Source organism: Xenopus tropicalis, chromosome 2 (genome assembly GCF_000004195.4).
Source record: "Xenopus tropicalis strain Nigerian chromosome 2, UCB_Xtro_10.0, whole genome shotgun sequence".
NCBI classification, from domain to species: domain Eukaryota; kingdom Metazoa; phylum Chordata; class Amphibia; order Anura; family Pipidae; genus Xenopus; species Xenopus tropicalis.
This window is the reverse complement of record NC_030678.2, coordinates 149,000,094-149,022,252: the sequence shown is the minus strand read 5'-3', so window position 1 is coordinate 149,022,252 and position 22,159 is coordinate 149,000,094. Positions and strand designations below refer to the sequence as shown.

Here is a 22,159-nt window from a genome sequence, read left to right as displayed (position 1 = left end):
TCATGTATGCTACAGGTCAGACGTCTGTAAATATATAAAAACTTATGGGTGATGTCACAGTCCCCCCATTCACAAGCTTTCTGCTACAGACTTGCTGATAATGCAGGGAATTTGACAGATGATGCAGGACTGTGGGCAGCCACGTAAAAATCGGGACTGCCCCATGTAATGCAGGATACTTAGGAGGTATGTAATATGTTTGAATGCAATGGGGACCTTTGACTGAAAGCTTCACTAAAACAGGGACTGATGTATGTATGTATGTATGTATGTATAAAGCGCTACTTATGTACGCAGCGCTGTACAGTAGAATACATTAATACAAACAGGGGATTATTAAGATAATAATACATAAATACAAAGTATAACAATAAATACAGATAGATACAAGATAAATAGAGTTGCAATAAGTTAAGAGTCAAAGACACAAGAGGATGGAGGTCCCTGCCCCGTAGAGCTTACAATCTATATGATGTGAATGATGTATAGTCTATAATGAACTAAGTAATATTTTGGCTATATAAAGAAGAAGAATCACAAACAAAACATTCTTGGATGAGAATATGTTGCTATCAGTTTGGGCTATGCATTGCTATGAAAAATGGAGCTTATAGCTGTTGCCTCAGGCCCAGTACAAGTAAATTGTTGGATTTGGGTACCTTTACTAAGCACAGGCTGGAGACATAATTCATTATAACAATTATACTACAGAATGTCATTATATTTTTGCTCCTTGGCATACCATTGATAGTTTCCTGTTTTTTCTTATGGTTAAATGAGTCTTTTCTGTTAAAGCAGGGAACAGAGCACAGCATTCACCTTTTGGAGATTAAATGTCAATGGGTGAATCCTGGAGAACCAGGACACAAGATGTTTACCTTGGCAAAACTAGAACATCTAGGTGCAGATAAGACGTGGAGCATTGTTAGCTCTGTAAGCAATATGCAATAAATTACCCCAGTACTGCGAGGCAATCAAAGGCAAAGGTTTTACATTTAGAATTGCACTTGTTATTAAGAATTTTGTGTTGGCCTACTAATGCAGAGAGCTATACTAACCATTTGCTGAATACCAATTTAACCTGCAGTATTATATGTATTCATCTCAGTAGTAAACAAATCATTTTATGAATATATCAACCCTGCAATATAGATATACAACACTTCATATATAACACCCAGGTGTAAAAAGTCCAAATCATATGCTTATATAAATGTCAAATATGATGATGGGTCGACACTTTGGTGGCTCCTAAGGTTTACAGCCATGGGGGGGGGGGGGGAGAGCCAGATGCACATATGACTGAAATATGACCATACTACACTGTATGGGGATGTTTGTGCACCTGTGATCAGTGGTATGGTGAGCAAATACTACACTTGTATTGGACCAGCCTGACCTTATACAAGTAATGAGATATAGATGCAGCCAGCACATTTTGTCTCACCATGTCCAGAGTATTTTCTTGGTATTTTTTCCCTGTGTTAACTGGAGGCAGAGACATAATACAACAACATGGTAAAGGCACTTGGCTGCATCTGTATTGCAGAGTCACACTTGCCAATCACTGACAATTCAGAGTTATGTTCACAATGTTCTCCATATGTAGCATATACACTTTCTCCTTTTGCGACAAAACTAAGCAATGTAAGCGCTTCATATATAACCCCCAAAGAATTCTCGGACAACCATATACCATTATATATACAAAAAAAAAAGAGCAAAGAACACAAATCAATGATTCATCTAATAAAATTATATTCCATTCATCAGCATTAATGAATGACATTGACACAATTGACTACATTCCCATTAAGCATTTGCAACCAGGCTGATGGCACACTGTGGAAAGGCAGCGAAAGGAACAGTAAACATGTGAACTGGAAATGTTTGTTTGATTACCCATGGAACTCAGGCTAACTACTGAGCAGCTACGGCCAAGGTCGCATTCCCAAATTTAGATTTAACTTTTTATGGGCCACTGAACCATATCCGTTCAACGCTCAAAGTAAGTCTTTGCAGCCACAGAGAGTGGGCTCTATTACTTTCTGTTCTGTGTAATAGGGCCTATTTTGAAGCCCTGTACATCACCTGTACATCACATGCATAATGAGGGAACAGGTAGACTCTCATTATAAGCATGCATGTCACCAATTTTGGCCCCCACACCAGGAGCTCCTGTGCGGTGGGGGCAGTATAGCACTCACTACAATGATTTTTTGTATAAAATACTATAGTTTTTTCCAACCAGAGAGCGGGCTCTATTACTTCCATTATTATACAAAACATTTTTTCTTCATTGTTTGGGTAGACATTAAAATACTTTTAACCATTAGACATATTTATTAGGGGCTTCTGAAAGAAACTCATACCCCTATATTTAATAAAAGGCGCACAGTTTGCCCTGGAGCAGTAACCCATAACAACCAATAAGATGTTTGATTTTAAACAGGAGACCAGAAAATGCTGATTGCTGATTGGTTACTATTGGGGATAAGTATAGCAAAATGTTGCACCTTATCACATAAGCCCCCTAACAAGATAAGAGCACTCTACATTAAAATGTATAAAAAACCCTTACATATGTTGGTACACCTGACCCTTTGATTCTCCGATTCCCTGAAACATTCATTATTTGTGAATGTCTCTAATGTCCTATATCCTGTTTATTTTGGATGTAACATAACTTTTCATTGTTTAATAAGTTTTTTGGGTTTTTTTTTAACCATGAGTATTTATTTATACAGCATAGGTAAAAAAAAAAAATATGTAACAATTAAAATCTGGTTTGACACACACACACAAAAACTAATTTAAAAGATTAGCAAACACTTGTAGTTATAATTGTTTTCCATTATAGATCGATTTAAACTATTGCTGCCTGCTCCTTATCTGAAGCACATGTACAGGCAGTACTTTGTAAAAATCTACTATGCACATAAATAAAAACAGATCAAAACAGAACAAATTGCAGTTCCAGCCCTGAAATGTTAGCTCTCATTTACTGTAGCGCAGTGCCTAGAGATTCTGTAGGTATTACCCTGTACAGTAGCTCCATGCACTAAAAGAAATCATGACACTATAACACCTGCAAGTCACCCACCACTTCTCACATGATGCCCCACATAATTGCCCCAAATGGTGGCGTCTTGTGGTCCAGATGCATGCACGAGCACTATACGGGACACTGGTGTGTGAAGGGGCTGGGGGTAGCACATCCTCCAGCAAAATTTGAAAATCCCACATTATGACAATCCCACAAAACCATAACTGAACATAAATCCAGATGATAAAGGTTCAAAATGGTCAAATGTGCCTTTCTACTCGAAATCCAGTTATAGATAGCCATTTGTACAAAATGTCCAAATCAACACCTGCAATTTACAGCATGCTATCTCCCACACTGAAAAGGACGTAAAAACATCATGATAAATATAAAAGCCACAAGTAATGTAACTATGATCATCAATATAGGTGGCATTTAGATAGCTAAAAATGTAAAATGTGGCTAAGAATTCATATGGCTGACACTTTAGCCTCTGTAAAAGCCCCCTAACAGTTAATATAGGTAATAGGCCATATCAGGTCAATCAAATAATTGGCCCCTGGGCTATGCAAGCCTGTTGGGAGAGGATGACATCGACAGCTTGATGTGACCCTTGCTCGACATGATTTATTGATTTGTACAAGGTTCCATAATATTGACTCAAAAATAGCACTGTTCAGGCTTTTAACGGTTACCATTATGTTACGATATTCATATCCCCATGATTTGGTAGTTGTCCATGACAAAATGGACATATTTCAATGTAGGTTTATTTAACAGTGGCAGATAGCACATCAAAAGGAAAATCGAAAAAATAACTTTAAATAAAAGATAGCAACTGATTTGCATTTCATTGAGTGAAATAAGTTTTTGAACCCCTACCAACCATTAAGAGTTCTGGCTCCCACAGAGTGGTTAGACACTTCTACTCAATTAGTGAACCTCATTAAGGACACCTGTCTTAACTAGTCACCTGTATAAAAGACACCTGTCCACAGAATCAATCAATCAAGCAGACTCCAAACTCTCCAACATGGGAAAGACCAAAGAGCTGTCCAAGGATGTCAGAGACAAAATTGTAGACCTGCACAAGGCTGGAATGGGCTACAAAACCATTAGCAAGAAGCTGGGAGAGAAAGTGACAACTGTTGGTGCGATTGTTCGAAAATGGAAGGAGCACAAAATGACCATCAATCGACCTCGCTCTTGGGCTCCACGCAAGATCTCACCTCGTGGGGTGTCAATGATTCTGAGAAAGGTGAAAAAGCATCCTAGAACTACACGGGAGGAGTTAGTTAATGACCTCAAATTAGCAGGGACCACAGTCACCAAGAAAACCATTGGAAACACATTACACCGCAATGGATTAAAATCCTGCAGGGCTCGCAAGGTCCCCCTGCTCAAGAAGGCACATGTGCAGGCCCGTCTGAAGTTTGCCAATGAACACCTGAATGATTCTGTGAGTGACTGGGAGAAGGTGCTGTGGTCTGATGAGACCAAAATAGAGCTCTTTGGCATTAACTCAACTTGCTGTGTTTGGAGGAAGAAAAATGCTGCCTATGACCCCCAAAACACCGTCCCCACCGTCAAGCATGGGGGTGGAAACATTTTGCTTTGGGGGTGTTTTTCTGCTAAGGGCACAGGACAACTTATTCGCATTAACGGGAAAATGGACGGAGCCATGTATCGTGAAATCCTGAACGACAACCTCCTTCCCTCTGCCAGGAAACTGAAAATGGGTCGTGGATGGGGGTTCCAGCACGACAATGACCCAAAACATACAGCAAAGGCAACAAAGGAGTGGCTCAAGAAGAAGCACATTAAGGTCATGGAGTGGCCTAGTCAGTCTCCGGACCTTAATCCAATAGAAAACCTATGGAGGGAGCTCAAGCTCAGAGTCGCACAGAGACAGCCTCGAAACCTTAGGGATTTAGAGATGATCTGCAAAGAGGAGTGGACCAACATTCCTCCTAAAATGTGCGCAAACTTGGTCATCAATTACAAGAAACGTTTGACCTCTGTGCTTGCAAACAAGGGTTTTTCCACTAAGCATTAAGTCTTTTTTTGTTAGAGGGTTCAAAAACTTATTTCACTCAATGAAATGCAAATCAGTTGCTATCTTTTATTTAAAGTTATTTTTTCGATTTTCCTTTTGATGTGCTATCTGCCACTGTTAAAATAAACCTACCATTGAAATGATACTGTTCTGAGACTTTTCATTTCTTTGTCATTGGACAAACTTACAAAATCAGTGAGGGGTCAAATAATTATTTCCTTATATATATATATATATATATATATATATATATATATATATATATATATATATAATATATACTTGGGAACAATGACAAAGTTCATAAATATGAATGCCACTGATTTTCTAAATAGTTTGATTATGCAAATGCATACACTTACCTTAACTATGTGACAGGTAGAGTCCCCAAATTATGAACAGTGAATTACAATTTCATGGATGAAGCTTTGGCCCCGGCAAACATAACTGTGAGTTTGTTTAATGCAGGGCAAAGCAATGGAAGCAAGGTAATCCACAGATACCATATATAATTAAATGCTGTTTTTTAAAACTAGCAAACAGCAACTCTCTGATAACATTCAACTCTTAACATTTGGATTTTAGTGGTTTTTGAAACCATGAAAAAACTAATTTTCATTAAAGCCACTAAAGCCGAGTAATTTATTAAAGAAGCCTAATCTAAAAAAGCATGAATAAAAAACCTGTGAAAAAATAAAAATAAGAGTACAAAAACCTCCGTTTCAGTAAGAATTCTTTTGTACAGGTACTTACAAACGAAAAAAAAAAAAACACACAAAACCTCTAAAACCACAAATTAAATAAAGATTGTTACAATTTGCCTAGGACAGCTCCTATTGACTTCTATATGACCTCAACAGCTTTTAGATGGCAAAGTTTTGAATTAGTTTTTTTTATGGTTTGATTTGATATTTCTTCCATAATGGGAACCTATGGTGGCCCATCAGGAAAATGCTGCATCAATGATAAAATGCAGTACTTGCCCAACTTTATTTGCCCAACTTTATTTTTGCCCAACAGACATTTGGCTGAGTGTGCAGCTTTTATTGGCCCATGTATGGCCACCTTAAAATGGATCTGTCACCCTAAAAAATAATTCCAATTTATTTTCTATTGTGTTTGCCAAGTAAAATAAGCTTCACTTACATCTTGGAACAGCAAGCAGGCAGAGGCCATTTTGTGGGCACTGTTATTAAGGCAAGCTTTGTATCCCCCCAAAATCTTTTTTATCTGCCAGAATGGGGAACATGATGGCCATGGAATGGCTACATACTTAGATGGTGAGGAGGGAGGGGGAAGTGAGGAAGCAGTGATAACTTGGAAAGTGCTGAATGGAAAGTGAAAGTAATAGAGAAATGCATTGAGGCAGGCCAGACAATAAATGATGCTGGGATTTTTAAATAGTTTTATAATGAGTATGGATGCATTAATAAATAAAGGTTATTTTATTCATAAGTCATTTTAAAAGAACTTTCATTATACATCTTTTTATGTCTGGGTGACAGGTCCCCTTTAAGTGGCTTTGTTACATAGCCTATTATCACATCAAAAGAAATACTTTTAAAACACTGTCCTGGGATACTTTTGTTCTCAGTGAAAGAGTTAATAAAGTAAGCTATTTCATCTCATAGCATTGTTAAGAGGTTCCTCCCTTATGTTCCCAATTTCTGAAAAATCACATGCCTAGAGGCCTTTCAAAACAATCAGCAGTAAACGAAACTGTGTAGAGGAAAGGCTTAGGTTCTTGGCTAAACCACAAAATGCTAAATTCTAAACTAATTTTTATAACTGCACTTTAACATAATTTGCCTCCTAGCATATCTGTGGGTGGTTCCCACCCTGTAGCTCCAGCTTTCAGTCACAATGGGGAGGGCTTGCCATGTTCTGTAAGAAACTGCAAGTTTTCCTCTACTGAGTTTGAAGAGCACACCAGTACTCTATTTGAGTGTAGGGTTGCCGGAATTACAAATTTATCAGCAATCGAGTTGCCGGTAAATGTGTAATATTATTACATTAAGCCCATTGCTTGCCCAACAAAACCATTAACCAAGCCCAATTATAAATTAGTTCTCTCCCAATCAACCATCGATCCACCCACCTAGCTGTACGTATCATCGTATCCCCATCCCTTTTTATGTCACCCACCCCCTTGCCACTCCCCCATTTACATCACGGCCTGCCTTCTTTTATCACTGCCCCCCCTGCTAGCTGGTAAAAAGTATTGTAAAGGTGGAAACACTATGTGAATCCCAAATCTCCTTGTCTAGGTGACAGTTCCTGACATCTACACCACAACTAACACCAGCTGTTAGTCTCGCCTTCCCATGAGGTAGATAATAAGATTCCCTGTGCAAAGATAATACCCCAGCATAATGGACTCCTGCTTACAAAATAGTCACAACAAAGGGTGAAGCAAGGGGGCTGTAAACTGGTAATCTATCTTCCTAGCAATCAGCAAACATGGAGTTGCTTCATTTTCATACTTCAGATAAAAAAAAAACCTATTCCCTGAACTAATGTTGATATACTGCCCCTGTAACATTGCTGCCCAAAGGCACAAAAACATAGTGCAGGATCAGTAATGGTACAGGTATGGGATCCCTTATCCTGAGAGCTCCTAAAAATCCACTGTAAGCAAATAATTTTTGTTTAAAGGAGAAGGAAAGGCTAATAATGAGTTAATCTCAAGCTGCAGGCATACCTTCAGTTGTCTCAATAGTGCCCTTAAGTCTCCCCATATTTGGCCTGTTCATATGAACAGAAGCCAAACAGGAAGAAAAAATGCTGAGCTGTGTAAAGAAAGTTCCCATAATGCCTCACTCCTGCACCGAGACCGAGGCCAAGTTTACATGCTCAGTTTGTAAGACAGTTTGTAAGACAGCTTCCTGCTGATTGGCTCAGATCCACATTCCTAAGGAGGGGGAGAGTTCTTAGCATTCTTGAGGGGGGGTGCAGGAGAGGGGAGAGAGGAAAGAGCTGTGTGTCTCTGGCACATGAATTACAGACACAACAAATCTTTGGACAAAGAAGTCAGTGCAGCATTTCTGTGAGTGCTTATGGCTGTGTTTACATAGACCTTTCTGATAAAGCTTACTTAGTTTTTACCTTTCTTTCTCCTTTAAAAAAAACTTTTTCACTGTAATAATAAAACAGTACCTTGTACTTGATTGTAACTAAGCTGCACAAATCCAACTAAAGGCAAAACTATCCTATTGGGTTTATTTAAAGGACTGAAGTCATCTCTTCAACCGCTCCTACCTCCGGCAGTGTAAATTGATGATTTGGCCCTAGGGCCAAAATCTAAATCAGCCCAACATATCCCACATTAGGTGGACATATCGGGAAAAAATCCACTCACTTATTGGGCGATCTTGCCAAACGAGCAAACCTTATAATGTATGGCCAGTTTAAGATAAGCCAACAATTACAATTAGGACAAGACATTCCAGTGTTGTGCTACATTTGATAGGGTCTGTAACAACATACACTGCTCCGTGTCACAGGATTCTCACGATGAAGACTCACGGACAACAAGGCATAGTAGGATGCAATAAAGTGAGATTTGGACCAATAAATCTCACTTTATTGCATCCTACTATGCCTTGTTGTCCGTGAGTCTTCATCGTGAGAATCCTGTGAGTGCCGACACCTGCCCGTCTATTCTGCTTTTTTTTGCTCTGGCACCCAGGTATCGCTTCTGAATTTTGGTGTGCTCTCCACTCTAGAACTGAATTATATATATATATAACACAACCAAGATATAATAATCTATAATTATAGGGCAAACCTTCTGTGGCACTAAGAATTATAAAGGGGAGTGGTGCAGCTGCAAAAGGTTTGTGGTTTAGAGTTAGAAAATTTGGCCAGATTCCCAGGTCACTGCTTTGTGAACTTCAGGAGATTTAAATTCCGATGCCTTCGGCACCAAAATTTGAAACTGCAAGCAGTATAAGCTAATGAGAGCAGCAATTTAATTAAAATGACCCGTAAAACATTTTATTTGCACTAAGTGTCCCAACTACTGTATGATGGTATGGTAATTGTTTGCTGATTCATAAACAAGAACAGTAAATTAAGCGGAATTAAAAAAACAAGTGATTTATATGACACAAGCAAGAGTTTATGAGTGATTTAAAAACATCTCCCCTTGGCTTGTACACGGAAAGTGAGTGATTTTACTTGAAATCAGGCATCAGATATACAACATCTTTACAGATTTAATTTTGGTGATTAGTACATACTAAAAGTCAGTGCCACCAACACTAGCGCTTTAAAGGTTTGGTCTCCAAATCTTTGTCTAATGGTGAACCAAAAGGACGTGATCAAATATTCAATTCAAGACCAACACCTAAAAAGCATGTTGGTTCTTGGCAGTTGACACCTCAGAGTTTTAGTAGCCTGAAGTTATTAGACCAATACATGTACTAGAAAGCTACTGACTGGGCCAAATCGGTGGCTTACAGGACTTCATATACAAATGCACCTGCATAACTGAGGTACTTGTGTCCAAACATGTTCCTGCATTTCTGCATGGTTGCCAATGCATTTATGCTGTATCTTCTGATGAATGTTGCCCACCTGTGCCTACTGATACAAGGAGTTGGAGTTACCACTACCCTGAACAAGGTGGTACTACCAGTGTCTCCATCGCGGGCTGCATCAGTAGGTACACCTGACTTGTGCCTAGTGAATCAGATGAAAACAGAATGCTCACTCCAGAAGCAACACTCTGAAATATTATACACAAATTGCCCCTGATTTTTGTCAAAACGCAAGCACAATTGCATCCATCTTGACGTTTCACACACAACTGTGCCCGCAATTATGTTGAAATTATGGTGGCAAACACTGCATTATGGGTTAAAAAAAAAATGGCATTCAAATAGCACTTCGCAAACTGCACTTGTGTTTGCAGCTAAACCCATAATGTCTTGCTATGTATGGGCACTTTACCACTACTATTTATATGCACTTCCAATGCTTTCCTTTTTAAATTCCACAAGTTGAGTTCTGATAATGGAAAATACTTTTCTTATCATGATGGCCCAACTCAAAGTAACTGAATTATTCAGCTAGTGCAGTCAAGTCTGGAAGCTGGTAGCATCACCAACCAAAAGGTACAGTGAGCAGCCGAGACCTTGATAGCTGACTGTCACCCAATTAAACGTACCTAGGGCTATGTACCGCAACACACATCTCTGACAGTCAACAAGTGACAGCTACTTGTGCCAACATGCAGTTTTGACAGACAATAAGAAACCAATAACTTGATGAGGCTCACGAGCAGTTATAAACCTGTCAACTAGTGTTATAGTCTTTATCAGTGGTCTAGAGATGGCTCAGGCTTTGGATGGGGTTGGTTCAGGCTTTGGCTGCAACACAATCTATAGGTCAGGGCTGCCTACACTAACTTTCTTTGTTGTTGGTTTTTTTCCTCCTTTACCTCTAAGAACTCAGTAGAACCATAAACACATGATATTCCAAGGCAAAGCAGAGTTCTATCTCAGGACAAAAGTGGCAGTCCTAATAAGACATTTAAAAAAAAGACAGCCCCCCCACCTTAGCTGTCACATGACCCTAGCCAGACAGGAATCAACACAATGTTGCCTTTGCAGTCAATTCACAGCATCAGTAATGAGAAAGTCCCACGGTTGAAGAACAAACGCAGAGAGACAGATACATAAAGGCAGACTGACAGGCATATACAAACACACACTGCCAGACGAATGTATACACACACACATATATATATATATATATATATATATATATATATATATATATAGATAGATAGATAGATAGATGATAGGACGAGCAGGCAAAGACAAAGCCATAGGAATGGCAGGAGCAACAGGTGCAGAGGGTGCTGGCTCTTACCCCGTATAAACCCTGGAGACAGTCTCAGCCCCTCCACGTACTAGCCGCCAGCGAATGTTCCCGTCCCTGCACCCAGGGCTGAGGCAATTCTCTAGTGCCAGTTTCCCGGTAGCTCCCTCTCCATCTCTGCCACTATCCAGGCCAGGGGGGCGGGTAACGAAATGCTTCTGCTTTCCCCACTCCCAGAAGCACAAGCTGCCTGTGTGCGAGTTCAGGAACAAAGCTCCACACTGCCCCCGCTGCAGTATCCGCGCTGTGCCTCCGCTCCAGAGGAAGGGCAGCTGTGGCGCATGTGGGCTGTGAGGAGGCAAGTGGCGCTGCCAGGAACCAGCTGATCCCCAGGATCGCAAGTTGATAAGCACAAGCTTCAGCGCAGCGCTCTGACACTAGGAGATCCCGTGACGTCAGTGCGCATGACGCAGAGGTTCCCCTCCGACGCGGCGCGCTGGGACAGCACCATCAACGCAGAGGGGGGCGGCACGAACATACATTACGCCCCCACACACACACCGTGTAGGCGTTTCCAAGGCGGTACTAGCTGCTAGCCGATCTGACGGCTGCTCAATTGGAGAGTGTAAGTTCTTCAGTCTGCGGAGGTACAATAATACAGATTTAGTCGTATAGTGAGAAGTCCGGTTTAAGTTGACACTAACCTTCCGTCTGAATGGGGATTCAACAGCCACCTATCTAGTTTACCCCCTAATGTGCCCAGTTACTCCGTCACAGGAACAAGCAGGAAGGTAACTGTCTCCTGATGAAATTGGCCATGGTATGTGCATACCTCCCAACATTTGACAAATTTGGCCACGCCCACTTTGTGGACACGCCCCAATTGCCACACCCCATTTTTAAAATAGTGCCCAGGATGGCCCAATAGACAGCACCCCATAGAAAGTACCCTCCATACACAATGCCCCCATAGAAAGTGCCCCCATACACAGTAGCCCTCCTTACACAGTGCACCCCCATACACAGTGCCCCCATACACAGTAGCCCTCCTTACACAGTGCCCCCCATACAGTGCCCCCAATACACAGTAGCCCTCCTTACACAGTGTCCCCCCATACAGTGCCCCCATACACAGTGCCCCCCATACACAGTGCCCCCCATACACAGTAGCCCTCCTTACACAGTGTCCCCCCATACAGTGCCCCCATACACAGTGCCCCCCATACACAGTAGCCCTCCTTACACAGTGCCCCCCATACACAGTAGCCCTTCATACACAGTAGCCCCCATACACAGAAGCCCTCCTTACACAGTGTCCCCCATACACAGTGCCCCCCATACACAGAAGCCCTCCTTACACAGTGTCCCCCCATACACAGTGCCCCCCATACACAGTAGCCTTCCTTACACAGAGCCCCCCATACACAGAGCCCCCCATACACAGTGCCCCCCATACACAGTACCCCTCCAATTGCCCCCATAGTGAGTACCTCATACATAGCGGCCCCCATTGCGGCCCCCATAGACTTCTTGGGCTCCTGCTCCTTATTCAGCTCCTCGTACAGCGGGGCGACAGGACCTTTTATAAGGTTGCGCCCGTGCGTACGTGTGACGTCACACGTACGCACGGGCGCAACCTTATAAAAGGACCTGTCGCCACCGTACGAGGAGCTGAATAAGGAGCGGGAGCCCAAGAAGAAGGAGCCGGAGCGCTCCGCTGTAGCCAGCGCGTCCCGCTGGCCTGGATAGTTTAATGAATGTTCTGCATTTCCGTAATGCGGGACATTCATTGAACAATCCGGGACAGCGGGACGCGCTGTAAAAACCGGGACTGGGGGGTATAGTATGTGTGACAGTGATAGGGAACTTAGATTGTCATCTTTTAGGGGGCAGGGACTGATGTGAGTGATGTTTAATCTCTGTAAAGGGCTATATGAATATACCAAAATGTGAAATTGAAAAAAAAATGTAAATAGTTACATAGTGCTGAAAAAAGACCCAGCACACGCAACCCTATACTGACCTATCTATACACTCACATACATAACTATATACAAAAATTAATACTAACTTTAGATATTGTATCACAATAGCCTTGGATACTATGCTTGTTCAAGAGCCCACCCAGGCCCCTCTTAAAGGCATTAACAGAATCTGCCATTAGAACATAGCTAGGAAGGGCATTCCCCAACCTCACTGCCCTCAGTGACAAGAGCAATGAATATGCTATAAATAATTTCCTTATAAATGCTGCTTAGCAATGTCATTTCTGTCACATGACTCACTAAATCTTGTTTATTACAATATAAACAGAACCCCTGGTTGTAAAATATGAGGATATTAGAAGTCACCTTGGAGTTCCATGACCTGTATGAAAGCATCTGCCAGTGGCATAACTACATATACAGCAGACCCCATGGTCATGGGGGACCGTGGGGTCTAGGGTTGCCACCTTTGTCAGGTTATAAACCTGGACAATGGGTGTGTGTGGTGATGTTATTATTGGAAACCAGGCAGAGGGTTTTGATCTGAACAGCTTCTTGAAAAAATGGCCTGTTTGGGTCAAAATCAGACAGGTGGCAACCCTTGCGGGGTCTGCTGTATTGTAGTCCCCCCTCCTCTGCCCCTCTCCTACCTTTAAAATAGAGGCATTGTGCGGACTGGGAAGTGTGGCCCCTCCAAAGATTTTTTGTGACCAAGTTACGCTTCAGCACTCGGCCTTCACCCTCATACCTTTATATGGTCATGGAATTCCTTGGTGACATATAACATCCTTATATTTTACAATAACTGCCTCCTGGCTATCTCCTCCTGGATGAACGAACACCACCTCAAACTTAACCTAGCTAAAACAGAGCTCATGGTCTTCCCACCCAAACCTGGCCCTTCTACTCCTTTTACCATCACTACTGATGGCATGACCATCAACCCTGTTAATTCTGCACGCTGCCTTGGGGTTATCTTTGACCAGTCACTCTCCTTCTCTAACCATATTAATAACACTGCCAAATCCTGCCATTTTTTCCTCCACAATATTGCAAAGATATGCCCCTTTCTTTTACAAGTAACAGCTAAAACACGAATACATGCCCATATCCTTTGCCACTTAGATTACTGCAATCTCCTACTAACCAGACTCCCACCTCTCTCCCCTGCAATCAGTCTTAAACTCTGCTGCCAGGATCCTCCTGCTCTCTCCTAAGAGGGAACCTGTTCAGCCTCACTTAAGCTCTCTGGCATGGCTGCCTGTTAAGCAAAGGATAGCTTACAAAATTCTTCTGCTAACATTCAAAGCCCTTCACTCCTCTGCTCCTCACTACATTTCTTCACAGGTCTCCCTGCATGTTCCTGGTCGTCTCCTCCTCTCCTCTCAGAGCCTCCGTCTTTTTACACCATCCACACCCACTGCACTCTCTCGTCTTAAACCTTTCTTAAACCTTAAATCTTGCTGCTCCTTACCTCTGGAACTCTATCCTTGAATCCCTGCGTAGGGAACACTCACCCACTCTCTTTAAGAAAAAGCTCAGCTGTTACCTTCTGGAGCACTAAACCACTATTTTGCCCAGTCCTGTGCTTAAGGGCAAATGCCCATACCTGGTGCACGCTTACCTTCCAATTTGTGCCTGTATGTTACCCAACCACTTAGATTGTAAGCTCTATGGGGCAGGGACCTCCTTCCTACTGTGTCTCATACCACATGGCACTTATTCCCTGTGCATTATGCCCTGCTACCCCATACCTGATCAAGAAAATGCAGAGCTCTGTAGCAATCATGTCCAGACTGGCAATCTGTCAGTTCTGGCAAATGTCAGAGGGGCTGCTGTAAGATGCCTTAGGGCTGTGACACATGGGCAACTTTGGCGCTGCGTATGCCATCCCACCGGCGATTTACATTTTAGCTGATGGGATGCGATTTTGGGGAGATTAGTCGCCCCCGCGACAAGGAAAATTTGTCGCACTACGACCAATCTCCCCATGTGTCACAGCCCTTAGATATTCACTAAGTATGGGCTGGTGGGGGACTGTTTGGGCCTCTGTGTACTTGAAATGCCAGGGCCACATCCGAGTCCAGACATGGAAGCATTTACATTTTTACCTTTATGTTAGTTTAACTTTTCTCTTTAAAGTTCAGTGATGTTATTTGTGATTTTAATTGCTGTTTCATCTTCCATGTCACTTTCAGTAGCCAGAGGAATATCTACTCTGACATGCATTCCTGTGTATTATTTCCCCATGATATAACTGAAGTAAAATGTATATGTTGGTAGAGATAATAAATTATATGTTAGTTTAGCAACAAATGTATTTTGTAAACCAGCCCTATAATTTTACACCATTTATTTTCCTTTCATGCCTCTAATATTGGTTATCAGCTCTGCTTCACCTCTAATGGGATTGGTCAGGCATGCTTATTAAAGTATGACCCCAATTTAGAGCAAAGGAGGAAACTATTCACTAAGGTAAAGGTTATTGATGAGTTTCTAATTTGGGACTCACTGCACTGTGCACTGTATCGATCACAGCCATGCAGTTATGTGTAGTGTCTAATTACAAAAATGAAATTATTAAATATTTTCTGTCATTTTTTTTTTTTTTTTAAACTAAGGTTATAGTTTTGGCTGTATGGAAAAAAATATGGCTGCTGACACAAGTAGCGTGACACCTCCTACTAAATGTATACACTCATAAATCATATGTAGGAGTATTCTGCACACACAATAGTTGCCATGAGGTAAACGTAATTACATGGGTAGATCCAATACTATTTTCCATCCTCTCTTCTTTTTTATTTTTGGTGCCACAAATGGTTTACCTAAGCTGTTGTTTAACTAATGACAAAACTTGTGTGCATTCCTTTAACAGATTTTTTTGGCACTTACAAGGCTTGTTATTCCTAAATCTTGATTTTCCTAAATGTGTTCTGTTTACTCCCAAAAAAAAATCCCAAAAGAACCAAGAGAAAGTTGGTGATTTTTTCTTTGGTAAACTCTAATGACACATTTTGAAAATCTGCCCCTAGTGTATTGCTAAGTGCAAATAAGGTTACCTTCGTCTTAACTACAATACAGCAAACCCCATGTGTGCAGGGGGGGGGGCAGGTAGCCACCTTTTCTGGAAAAAATACTGGTTTTCCTCTGTTTTTATTTTTTCCACTTTTAATAAGATTGTCATAAAGCATCATTTTTATTAGCCAAGTGGCAACCCTAGATCTAGGAATAGCAGGTCTGGACTGGTTGCTGGGTCTGCTGTCCACCTTACTTAATTTTTACTTGCTTGCTTTTCTTCCCTGTCCTGAGACAGAGCATTTGGCATGCACTTGCTGGAAGGGGGCTAGGTGCTGTTGAACACAGTGGCACGTGTGGCTTATTATAAAATTAAGAAGTGGTCCAAAAATTTTTAGCAGGGTGCCTTGTAGAGGTACATTACGCCACTGCTTCCTCTAGACCAGTGCTGTCCAACTGGCGGCCCGCGACCCCCCTCTGTGTGGCCCCCCCACCTGTCTGGTTGCTTTGATGGCTTACTCTTGTGTAATCTTTAAATAGTATCAGTACTGAGATTAACTGCCCCCCCCTGCATGGTTCTCACCTCAGATTCAGGCTGTAATCAGGCTGTATTGTTTAAATATGTAATCCCCTGTGTTGTTCACACCTTTTAATCTCTGCATTGTTCACCCCCTGCAGTGTTCACACCTCAGGCTCAGGCTGTAATCACCCCCATTGTTCCCCTGTTCACACCTCAGGAGCAGTAGAAACCCACAAATAATCCCTGCACTCTACAAAAAGAACATATACTGAGGTGGTACTGCAATTAAAAAGTTTTTTAATATATAGTTATTGTGCAGACTGTAGGAGCAGTGCCAGCATTGTGTCACTGTAGGCTGCCTGTGTGTGCCATACAGTAGGGCAAGCAGAGTATGGCACACACAGGCAGCATAGGGCAGGCAGAGTATGGCACACACAGGAAGAGTATGGCACACACAGGCAGAGTATGGCACACACAGGCAGAGTATGGCACACACAGGCCAAGTATGGCACAAACCAGCCAAGAATGGCAAACACAGTGAAAGTATGGCACACGCAGGCAGGGTAGGGAAGGCAGAGTATGGCACACACAGGCAGGGTAGGGCAGGCAGAGTATGGCACACACAGGCCAAGTATGGCACAAACCAGCCAAGAATGGCACACACAGTGAAAGTATGGCACACACAGGCAGGGTAGGGAAGGCAGAGTATGGCACACACAGGCAGGTTAGGGAAGGCAGAGTATGGCACACTCAGGCAGAGTATGGCACACACAGGCCAAGTATGGCACAAACCAGCTAAGAATGGCAAACACAGTGAAAGTATGGCACACACAGGCAGGGTAGGGAAGGCAGAGTATGGCACACACAGGCAGGTTAGGGAAGGCAGAGTATGGCACACACAGGCAAGGTAGGGCAGGCAGAGTATGGCAGGTTTTTGCTGTACTACAACCATTAATATGGGTATGGTCATGTGATAACATGGGTGTGGTTTCAAAAAGGGGAGTGGTCAAAACTGTCTTCCATTATCGGCCCTCCACCATGTAGGTCGGAAAAATTCCGGCCCTCGCTACAACAGAAGTTGGACAGCACTGCTCTAGACCAATTTCAGTGTTGTTGTTAGAAAGACTGGAACATAACTGGGCACAGCATCGACCCCATGAAATTCCAGTTTCAACTATGAGCTAATAAAACACAATTGCAACATTATTACATGACATTTTCCTTTACTGACACTTTGTTACCACCTTAGTGTTTTTCTGTGTGATTTCCAGCTTTGTTGTGTCAAGACACATGTAAGTGTCCCTCCATTTATTTGTATGGTATTTCTCTGGACCCTGCCAGTGCTCTCAAGGGTCAGGTAATTATCACTCAAAAGCACATACAGGTATGGGATCCGTTATCCGGAAACCCATTATCCAGAAAGTTCCTAATTATGGGAAGACCATATCCCATAGAGTCCATCATAAGCAAATAATTGTAATTTTTAAAAAATATTTTCTTTTTCTCTGTAATAATAAACTGAGATATAAATAATCTTTATTGGAGGCAAAACAATCCTATTGGGTTTATTTAATGTTTAAATAATCTTTTAGTAGTTTAAGGTATGGAGATCCAAATTAGAGGAAGATCCCTTATCCAGAAAACCCAAGGTCCCGAGCATTCAGGATAATGGGTTCCATACCTGTACTACAACCAACAGGGGACCTTGTGATTATGGTCAAGTCTCAACATTTTGGTTGGGGTATTTAATTATGTGCTATTGGTTGCTGCACTATTTAGGAGGCATATGGATTTAAGGGTGTGGCTTAATATGAACTTTTTTTTACATATGAATGATGGGTGATATACCTGCAGTGAGCACCAACCATTTGTCTTTTTGGTGTGCTACCACCGTTAATGCACTGAAAATATTTGTGTTTATATGGATGTGGTTTAAAGGACAAGGAAAAGCAAAGTCACTTGGGGGTGCCAAAATGTTAGGCACCCCCAAGTGACATAAATTGCCTACCTTTTACCCCGGGCTGGTGCCCCTGTTCGGAGAGAACCACACCAGCCCGGGGTAGCTGCAGCGCTTCCTTCTTCCTATTCGCTTGCGCGCGCATGCGCAGTAGAATGAATAGTGGAACTTTAACAGAGAAGTCGGCTTTTCACTCTACTGCACATGCGCCGGTCGTGGGGTCCTGGCAAAACGAAGCAGGAAGGAGGAAGCGCTCGCTACAGGTACCCCGGGCACCAGCCCGGGGTACGAGGTAAGCAATTAAAGTCACTTGGAGGTGCCTAACATTTTGGCACCCCCAAGTGACTTAGCCTTTCCTTGTCCTTTAAAAGGACTTTAAAATGTTTGTGTTAATATGGAAGTGGTTTAAAGTGGGTGTGGTTTAAAAATGGGAGTGCCCAAAACAGGCTTCCATTATCGACCCTCCACCACATAGGCCAGAAAAATTCCAGCCCTCAGTACCACAGAAGTTGGACAGCACTGCTGTAGGCAATAATGAATAATGTATGTTTCTAGTTTTTATCTGGGTTAAAAATTATCATTATCTTTAAAAATGGCCGCTATATTGAAGCTCCCCATAGATCTGCTATCAGATGAGGGGTGGGCTTGTCCAATGGTCCCTGCCAGAAGCACAGTCGGAAAGGGATAGCCAATCGCAGCCTTGCATTCACACATAGGCGGAGGGTGACTTTTTTGTTTGGGGAGGCTAAATATGGCCCATACACAGACTGACCTACAGCTAATGTGACACTTAGTGGATTCGCTGCTGGCATAAAAAGTTAACCTCCCAACTACCTCTTGCCATTCCCACTGACTCCCAGGGATACTGTACAAAAGTGCGGGTGGGGTGCTTTTTTTTTTACCCTAAAATGTTTAGTATGTAAAAGTATTCATACGCGCACTTCTGTTAGGGGATCTGCAAACATTTGTTTGTGATCAGTTAGCTTAAAGGGGTAGATCGCATTCAAATTCACTTTTATTTTTAATGGTTTTTCAGTTATTTAGCTTTTTGTTCAGCAGCTCTCCATTTGGTATTTCAGCAGCTATCTGGTTGCTAGGGTCTTATTTACCCTAGCAACCAGGTAGTGGTTTAAACAAGAGATGGGAATATGAATAGTTAAGGGGCCTACTTGGAAAAATAAGTACCGTATATACTCGAGTATAAGCCGAGATTTTCAGTACCAATAATGTGCTGAAAAAGGCACCCTCGACTTATACTCGGGTATATACGGTAGTTTACGTTCTGCGCTCCTTGACGTGCGCTCGCTCGCTCGTCGTTTGCCGCTGTGGAGGACGCGCGCCTGCTTTCAGCAGTGTAACACTGATTGCATAGACCGTATGCATAGAACATACGGTTTCCATGGTTACGCGCCGCTCAAACTTTCGGCGCACATGGAGTCCAGCGTGTCAGGGAGATGGAAGTGGAAGAGCTCTAGTAATAAGGATGATGTGACAGAAAGACCTTTGCCTCCTCTTTATAGAAATAAAAGGTAATTTAAAACGTCATTTACAAATGCAGTTCAGTGTGAAAAGCACAATTTTAAGGAGTGAAGAGAGAGGTGTGCCTGATGCCTCAAAATGAACACAGTTTGTGCTCACAAATTGGGTGCCAAGTTATGGCTAACATACTTACAGTTGGGCTTCCATTACTTCCAATGCACATCTCTAAAAGGGAGTTAATTCTATTGGTGCAAGACTGCTTTTGACACAACTTGCAGTGGCAGCCCTAGAGTTACCATTTAGGGTGATGGTAACTTGGGGGTTCACCGGTGTAAATAGACATGCTTGGGCACAACTCATCAGAAGAGGCAGGATGGATGCAATGGCACTTAAGAGAAGTGCAAGGAGTATATATTCAAGTAACTTTAATATACACCCAATATTTGTGTCCATTTTAGTGTGACTGCACATGCGACTGCATTTGTAAATAACCCCTTATGGTCTCCATAGAATCAGTTGTTCTTGTGCCTCCTACTCCCCAGATGGAAAATCTCTTGTGTTATTACATTTGTCTAATCTAAAGCGCTTCATTTTCCAGCCCATACCTTGTGTTTATTAATATGGTAGTCATGTAAGCACTTATGAGTATCCTTTTATTAAATAATTTGATTATTGAAACTTAGCAGTAGAGGCTGCATTTCCCCTAGGCTTATACTCGAGTCAATACGTTTTTCCAGTTTTCTTAGGCAAAATTAGGTACCTCGGCTTATACTCGGATCGGCTTATACTCGAGTATATACGGTAATACAAAATTATAATAATAATAAAATTGTAGCCTCACAGAGCAATATTTTTTGGCCCCCATTTGAAATCTGTATAGAGGCAGAAGAGAGGCAAATTATTCAAAAAAATGAATTAGGAAGACCAATTGCAAAGTTGCTAGGAATAGGCCATTTTATAACATACTAAAGGTTAACTTAAAAGTGAACCACCCCTTTAGATGTGTTAATGTTAGTTTTATAGCAAGAAAGGCAGTGGGTACTGACTCCCCATTATATACAGTGAGACGCAGTCCGTATTTACAAACCCAGCACATTATATACAGTGAGAAGCAGTGGGTATGGATGGCAGATATTCAGGCCCTGGCACTATAACACTGGCACTGATACACAACATTGGCCCACTGTAACTTTCTATAAATGAACAAAACAATGACAAAAAAAAAAATAGTAAGTGCAAAAAACAACAACAAATATATAAACACACAATGAGCTTTTTCAGAGGGAAAGAGTTAACTTACCCTCCATCTGTTAGGGTAGGGGATAGATTATAAATTATTATAGATGTCAGGTCAGGCAAAAAACTATTTAATGTCAGCTAGTGATTCTTTAGAACTGTATAGTACCTGTGTATAGTACCTGTGTATAGTACCTGTGTATAGTGCCTGTGTATAGTGCCTGGGTATAGTACCTGGGTATAGTACCTGGGTATAGTGCCTGTGTATAGTACCTGGGTATAGTGCCTGTGTATAGTACCTGTGTATAGTGCCTGGGTATAGTACCTGGGTATAGTGCCTGGGTATAGTGCCTGGGTATAGTGCCTGGGTATAGTGCCTGGGTATAGTACCTGTGTATAGTGCCTGGGTATAGTACCTGGGTATAGTACCTGTGTATAGTGCCTGGGTATAGTACCTGTGTATAGTACCTGTGTATAGTGCCTGGGTATAGTACCTGTGTATAGTACCTGTGTATAGTGCCTGGGTATAGTACCTGTGTATAGTACCTGTGTAATAGTGCCTGTGTATAGTACCTGGGTATAGTGCCTGGGTATAGTGCCTGGGTATAGTGCCTGGGTATAGTACCTGTGTATAGTGCCTGTGTATAGTGCCTGGGTATAGTACCTGTGTATAGTGCCTGTGTATAGTACCTGTGTATAGTACCTGTGTATAGTGCCTGGGTATAGTACCTGTGTATAGTGCCTGGGTATAGTACCTGTGTATAGTGCCTGTGTATAGTGCCTGTGTATAGTGCCTGGGTATAGTACCTGTGTATAGTGCCTGTGTATAGTGCCTGGGTATAGTACCTGTGTATAGTACCTGTGTATAGTGCCTGTGTATAGTACCTGGGTATAGTGCCTGGGTATAGTGCCTGGGTATAGTGCCTGTGTATAGTACCTGGGTATAGTGCCTGGGTATAGTACCTGGGTATAGTACCTGTGTATAGTGCCTGGGTATAGTACCTGGGTATAGTGCCTGTGTATAGTGCCTGGGTAT

The 22,159-nt window shown here is 42.1% G+C and overlaps 1 protein-coding gene across 3 annotated transcripts in view; it reads right to left on the bottom strand.

Annotated features, from left to right (window-relative positions):
- Positions 1-11,710, bottom strand: part of LOC100492173 (fibronectin type III domain containing 3A) — an 89,074-nt gene extending 77,364 nt beyond the window's left edge. For 2 of the 3 annotated variants that reach the window (XM_004911963.4, XM_004911964.4), the window contains exon 1: positions 10,980-11,587. The gene's annotated coding sequence lies outside the window, so the exon portion shown is untranslated. Of the gene's footprint in view, positions 1-10,979; positions 11,588-11,632 lie in introns of those variants that run through there. The other variant, XM_018091725.2, reaches the window with a different exon arrangement.
- Positions 11,711-22,159: the final 10,449 nt, after the last annotated feature.